Below are 6,956 nucleotides of genomic sequence, written 5' to 3' on the forward strand. Positions count from 1 at the left end.
AAACAGAGCTTCAACAAAGAACTTGAAGCCATCAAATCTGACCAATTAGAAGGAAAAGATAGAACAAAGTAGAGAGTCTTGACAGCAGGTTAGACCATGCAGAAGATCGAAACTCAGGGATTGAAGACAGCCTAGATATTATAGAGACAGAACATACAACCATCCAAGACAAATCCAAGAAATATGATAGATTTATCCAACACCTGGAAGACACCATCAGAAGACCTAATCTAAGGATAATGGGTGTAGAGGAGCACCTAGAAACAGAAGTTAATGGTCTAGGAAATTTGTTTAACAGGATCCTAGCAGAGAACTTCCCAAACATACAAAAAGATAGGCCTATTCAGATACAAGAAGCTTTTAGAACCCCAAATAGAGCAGACCAGAATAGGACATCCCACCTTCACATTATAATCCACACAGGATCAACTCAGAACAAGGAAAAGATCCTTAAAGCTGTCAGGGAGAAAAGGGTAATCACCTATAAAGGGAAACCAATTAGAATTACCTCAGATTTCTCAGCAGAGACAATCAAAGCAAGAAGAGCCTGGAATGACGTATGCCATGCCCTAAAAACAAACAACTATCAACCAAGAATACTGTACCCAGCTAAACTCTCCTTCGTAACTGAAGGCCAAATAAAAACCTTCCATAGCAAAGAAAAATTGAAACAATACATCTCCACCAAACCAGCCCTGCAAAAGATTCTTAAAGATGTCCTACACATAGAAAACCAACAAGAACGCAACAAAGGCCAAGAAAATGCACCCAAACTGAGAATCCAAGAACCATAGGAAGAACCCAGGTTTCGCAGCCCCCAAGAAGGTGGATAACTTGGCAGGAACTCCCAAATACCTCTCAATCCTATCTCTTAACGTTAACGGACTGAACTCTCCAATTAAGCGACATAGATTGTCTAGTTGGATTAAAAAACAAGACCCTTCTATCTGTTGCCTGCAGGAGTCACATCTTGCCCATAAAAACAAACACATTTTCAATGGTAAAGGCTGGAACAAAATCTACCAAGCAAACGGCCCTCATAAACAGGCAGGAGTTGCAATCCTAATATCAGATAAAATAGACTTCAAATTAAAATTCGTGAGAAGAGATACAGAAGGTCGCTAAATACTAATTAAAGGATCTCTCCTTCAGGAGGATGTTACAATTCTAAATATCGATTCGCCAAACAATGGAGCACCCAAATTTATCAAAGAAACACTACTTTCCCTCAAATCCCATATAGATCCAAAGACCTTAGTTGTTGGTGATTTTAACACACCACTCTCCCCACTAGATAGATCAACTCGGCAAAAACTCAACAGAGAAACCGCAATACTAAACAGCTGCATAGATCAACTAGACTTAACAGACATCAACCGAACATTTCACCCAGCAGTATCAGACTGCATGTTTTTCTCAGCAGCGCATGGAACATTTTCTAAATTAGACCACATTTTAGGCCACAAAGCAAACTTGTCTAAATTCAGAAACATTGAAGTTATACCTTGCATTCTCTCTGACCACAAGGGAATAAAATTAGAACTCAGCACCAAACGCCACCAATGAAACTCCGGTATCACATGGAGGCTGAACAACACAATGCTGAATCAAGAGTGGGTCATGGAAGAGATTAGAAAAGAAATTCAAATGTTCATGATATTCAACAAAAATGAACACACAAATTACCAGCTCCTCTGGGACACAGCAAAGGCAATACTCAGAGGCAAGTTTATTGCTCTGAGCTCCTACATCAACAAATTGGAGAGATCTGAAACTAGCAATTTAATGACACATCTAAACCTCGTTGATAAAGGGCAGCAAGATAATCCCAATCCAGTAGATGGAAAGAAATAATCAAAATTAAATCAGAATTAAATGAATTAGAATCCAAAAAATCTATAGAAAGATTCAACAAAACAAAGAGTTGGTTCTTCGAAAAACTTAACAAAGTTGACAGACAATTAGCAAATCTTATCAGAAAAAGGAGAGAACACACCCAAATTAATAAACTCAGAGATGAGAATGGAAACATCACCATGGAAACAACCAAGATTCAGAACCTTATAAGGGAATACTTCTCAAAACTTTATGCTAATAAGTTCGACAACTTGACAGAAATGGACCTTTTCCTAGCAAAATTGACATACCAAAACTAAACCAAGATGAGTTAAACCAGCTCAACCGGCCCATATCAAGCATTGAAATAGAAACACAAATAAGAGACATCCCAGCTGGGCTGGGAAGGTGGCTCAGTGGTAGAGCGCTTGCCTTGCATGCTCGAGGCCCTGGGTTCGATTCCTCAGCACCACATAAGCAAAAACAAAAAAAAAAGCCGGAAGTGGCGCTGTGGCTCAAGTGGTAGAGCGCTAGCCTTGAGCTGAAGAGCTGAGGGACAGCGCCCAGGCCCAGAGTTCAGGCCCCATGACCGGACCCAAAAAAAAAAGAGACATCCCAGTTAAGAAAAGTCCAGGACCAGATGATTTTACAGCGGAATTTTACAAGGCCTTCAAAGCAGAGCTCACACAAATACTCCTCCAACTCTTCAATGAAATTGAAAGAGAAAGCTCACTACCGAACACATTCTATGAAGCCATCATAACCCTCATCCCAAAACCAGGCAGGGACTCATCAAAGAAAGAGAACTATAGACCCATTTCTTTGATGAACATTGATGCAAAATTTCTCAACAAAATTTTGGCCAATCGACTTCAATAATTCATCCAAAAAATCATACACCATGATCAAACAGGATTCATTTCAGGGATGCAAAGCTGGTTCAATATACGCAAATCAATTAATATTATACATCACATCAACAGGAGCAAGAATAAGAACCACATGGTTATCTCAATAGATGCAGAAAAAGCATTCGACAAGATCCAACACCCCTTTATGATGAAGGTTTTGGAAAAATTAGGAATCCATGGAACATTCCCCAATACAATAAAGGCTGTATATGACAAACCTACAGCCAGCATTATACTCAATGGTGAAAAACTAAAGCCATTTCCTCTTAACTCAGGAACAAGACAAGGATGCCCACTCTCTCCACTTCTCTTCAGTCTAGTATTAGAATGCCTAGCTACAGCAATAAGACAAGGTGCAGACATAAAGGGGATCCAAATAGAGAAAGAAGAAATAAAACTCTCCTTCTTTGCAGATGACATGATCTTGTATTTAAAGAATCCCATAGACTCCACTCCCAAATTACTCAAGCTGATTCAAAACTTTTGCAAAGTAGCAGTTTATAAAATTAACCCCCCAAAATCAATGGCTTTTCTGTATGCCAACAATGAGAAAAGTGTGGCTGAAATTAGGAATGCAACTCCGTTTGTAATAGCCCCACAAAAATAAAATACCTAGGAATTAACTAAAGAAGTGAAGGACCTCTATGATGAAAACTTTAAAATCTTAACAAAGAAAATCAACAAAGAACTTAAAAAATGGCAAAAGCTCCCATGCTCCTGGATTTGAAAGGTTAACATTATGAAAATGGCAATTCTTCCCAAGTCTATCTACAAATTCAACGCGATACCTATCAAAATTCCAACCTCATTCTTCAAGGAAATAGAAGAGGCAATCTAAAAATTCATATGGAATAATAAAAGACCCCGAATAGCAAAAACGCTCCTCAACGGAAAGAACACTGCTGGAGGAATATCAATACCAAATTGATAACTCTACTATAAAGCCATAGAAATCAAAACAGCTTGGTATTGGCATAAGAACAGACCTCAGGACCAATGGAATAGAATTGAAAACCCAGAAATGAACCTACAGTCCTATAGCCATCTAATCTTCGATAAGGGATCTAAAACAGTAGAATGGAAGAAAGACAGCCTCTTCAGTAAATGGTGCTGGCAAAATTGGTTAACTACATGTAGAAAACTTAAGCTAGAACCTTATATATCACCCTGCACCAGAATCAACTCCAAATGGATCAAAGACCTTGAACTCAAAGCAGACACTCTGAAATCATTACAGGATGGAATAGGAGAAACCCTAGGTCTCCTTGGCTCAGGCCGAAATTTTCTGAATAGAGACCCGGAAACACAACAAATCAAAGAAAGGTTGGACAAATGGGATTGCATAAAGTTGCAGAGCTTCTGCAGGGCAAATGACATAGCTAGCAAGATCAATAGAAAGCACACCGATTGGGAGAAGATCTTTACTAGCCATACAACAGACAAGGGTCTCATATCTAAAATATACTTGGAACTCAAAAAATTAAACCCCCCAACAACAAGTCTTCAAAGAAACAACTGCCCCATAAATAAGTGGGTGAAAGACTTAAAGAGAAACTTCTCTGAAGAAGAAAGAAGGATGGCCAATAGACACAGGAAGAAATGCCCAACCTCCTTAGCCATAAAAGAAATGCACATCAAAACAACATTGAGATACCACCTCACTCCAGTTGGAACGGCTATAATCAAGAACTCAAATAACAGATGCTGGAGTTGATGTGGACAGAAGGCAGCCCTAATGCACTGTTGGTGGAAGTGTAATCTTGTTCAACCACTTTGCCAAGCAGTATGGAAGTTCCTTAAAAGACTCCACATAGAGCTCCCTTATGACCCAGCAATTCCACTTTTGGGTATTTACTGAAATGTTCACAAACAAGACCACACTAAAGCTACCAGCACGACTATGTTTATTGCAGCATTCTTTAACATAGCTAAGATATGGAACTAACCCAGATGCCCCTCAGTAGATGAATGGATCAAGAAAATGTGTTATATTTAGACAATGGAATTCTGTCCCCATCAGAAAGAATGATATTGCACCATTTGTTAGGAAATGGAAAGAGTTGGAAAAAATTATATTAAGTGAAGTAAGCCAGGCCCAAAGAAACGTAGGTCCCATGGTTTCCCTTATTTGCAATAACTAGTATATATCTGAGTCAAGCAGTAAAGGGCAGATAAGTTGATGTTAGGGAAATGAGCCCTAAGATGTGAATTCAAATGAATTTTTTTCTTTCATGTGATTGTATCTAACACATTTATAAGATTATTTCTTTGTTGTTTTGTATGTCCCTCCCCCACGATATAACCCTTGATTTCCTTGTATTTTATGTTGGTATAATTTGTGGAGGGTAAGGGAAAAAACAAATCGTTTAAATAGGGATACAGTTGGACCCATTACAACAATGAAATGTACAAGATGTTATGTCGAAAAAGAACTGTACAATTTTTGTGGGGGGGGAGGATTAAATTGGCGGAACTTGGAGAGAATGGGTAGGTATGGGAAGGGGAAACAAAGGAAGAGGCTACAATGTTTGATAAGAAATGTACTCATTATCTTACCCATGTAACTGTAACCCTTCTGTACAGTATTTTCACAACAACAAAAAATATTAAATTCAAATATGGAATGAAATTAATTCCAATAATGCATTGCATTAAGATGTTTAGAAACAAGTGAGAAACTTAAAGGTCTATAAGATATTTTTTTGGAAGTGAAGGGATATAGGAATTTGGTTCTCTAGTTTAAGCAATTTGCAAAAGCATTAGGCAAAACAAAATTTACATTTGCAGCAGACTTGACACATTAAATGTTGTATGTTGAAAGGGACACATGCCTCAACAATATGTCAATGCTCTCTTCTTATTTATTTCTAAAGGTTTAGGGTTCTGGTCTCTTAATATCATAACTTCAAAAAATTATCTTTATCTAGTTGTGCAAAGGGGTTTTGCTTCATCATGTCAGTGTTGAATAGAGTGTATATGCATTTGAATATACAGTGCATCTGGATCATTGTCAAACTTTCCATTTTTCTTCGGCCCCTTACCCTAACCACACTTATCCCTTCAAGTTTCCTACTTATATTGTCACATGTGTACATTAAGTGCTATGACTGTATTAGTCCACCATTTCATTCTCCATTCTTCTACCCTACTCCCTTTTAGCCCAGATCCCCTTTCAAGACTTATTTCAACTTCATGGTTTTTTGTTAAATATCTCTAATTTGGCATTTGGCTATGGGCTTGCCCCATCCTTTCTTCCATGTTTGACCTATACAAATGAGTATATTTCTCCACATTTCTAATCTGTGAATGGCTGAGATATGTCTCCTTTACTATTCACCTTCTGTCCTAAATTTAAAATTGTACTTTCAGGGCCATTCATTAGAGCATTTTTTATTCTCTACACACTGAAGAGAATTTCCATGCTCTCAGCTTTATGTTATCTATCATGAATTTCCATCGCTTATCACTTCAGCAGTCTAAATTTAAAGTCATATTTTTTGCATTATATTCACACAGTTTAAGTGAATATCAAGGGTAATTTTCATAGTATTGGAAGTTTAGGGACAATCTTCAATTTCTGATGATAGAAGCAGGAGTCAATTTTAATTTTCAGATTCCACTATATAGTGACCCCTGTAGTCTTCTAAATTTTCAATAAACTTCGAGTTAGTTTTTATTAATAATTTAAAAAGTTTTATTTCAGTATTAGAAATACTGCTCCATGTTCCCCATGTTCCCCATGTTTCCCACTAGTTCAGGTTAAGGCCCCTTTGTCTTTATTTTTTGAGAGGCCATGGGATGTGGATAAACAGAGAGATGATCATTACTCAAGTATCTCCTTCTCTTCTCTTTCTGCTGTTCTTGTTGAGAGGAGGACTGGAGCAGGGAACAGGAGTGATGCTTGACTTCACCATACAAGGGAGTATTCCTGGCATGTCCATTATTGTTTCTCAGAATCAATTAAAGTGCTTATTCTTGCCTTCTCTGTTACAGTAAACTCACAATGGCTTCCTTAGTTCAGGAGGAAGCATACTAACAGGTTATTACTTGCAAATTGGTATTTTATATCTCAGTATACTACTACCAAATATAGAAAGCGGTGTCTACATAAATGCAAAGGTACTGATTGTCCAACAATACCTTAGTGAGGAGTAGACAATTCTACTCAGCTACCCCCTCCTCTCGTATCCTGTCTTCGACTTCCCTCCC

Source organism: Dipodomys merriami, unplaced genomic scaffold (assembly GCF_024711535.1).
Source record: "Dipodomys merriami isolate MVZ:Mamm:240054 unplaced genomic scaffold, mDipMer1.0.p SCAF_605, whole genome shotgun sequence".
Classification (NCBI taxonomy): domain Eukaryota; kingdom Metazoa; phylum Chordata; class Mammalia; order Rodentia; family Heteromyidae; genus Dipodomys; species Dipodomys merriami.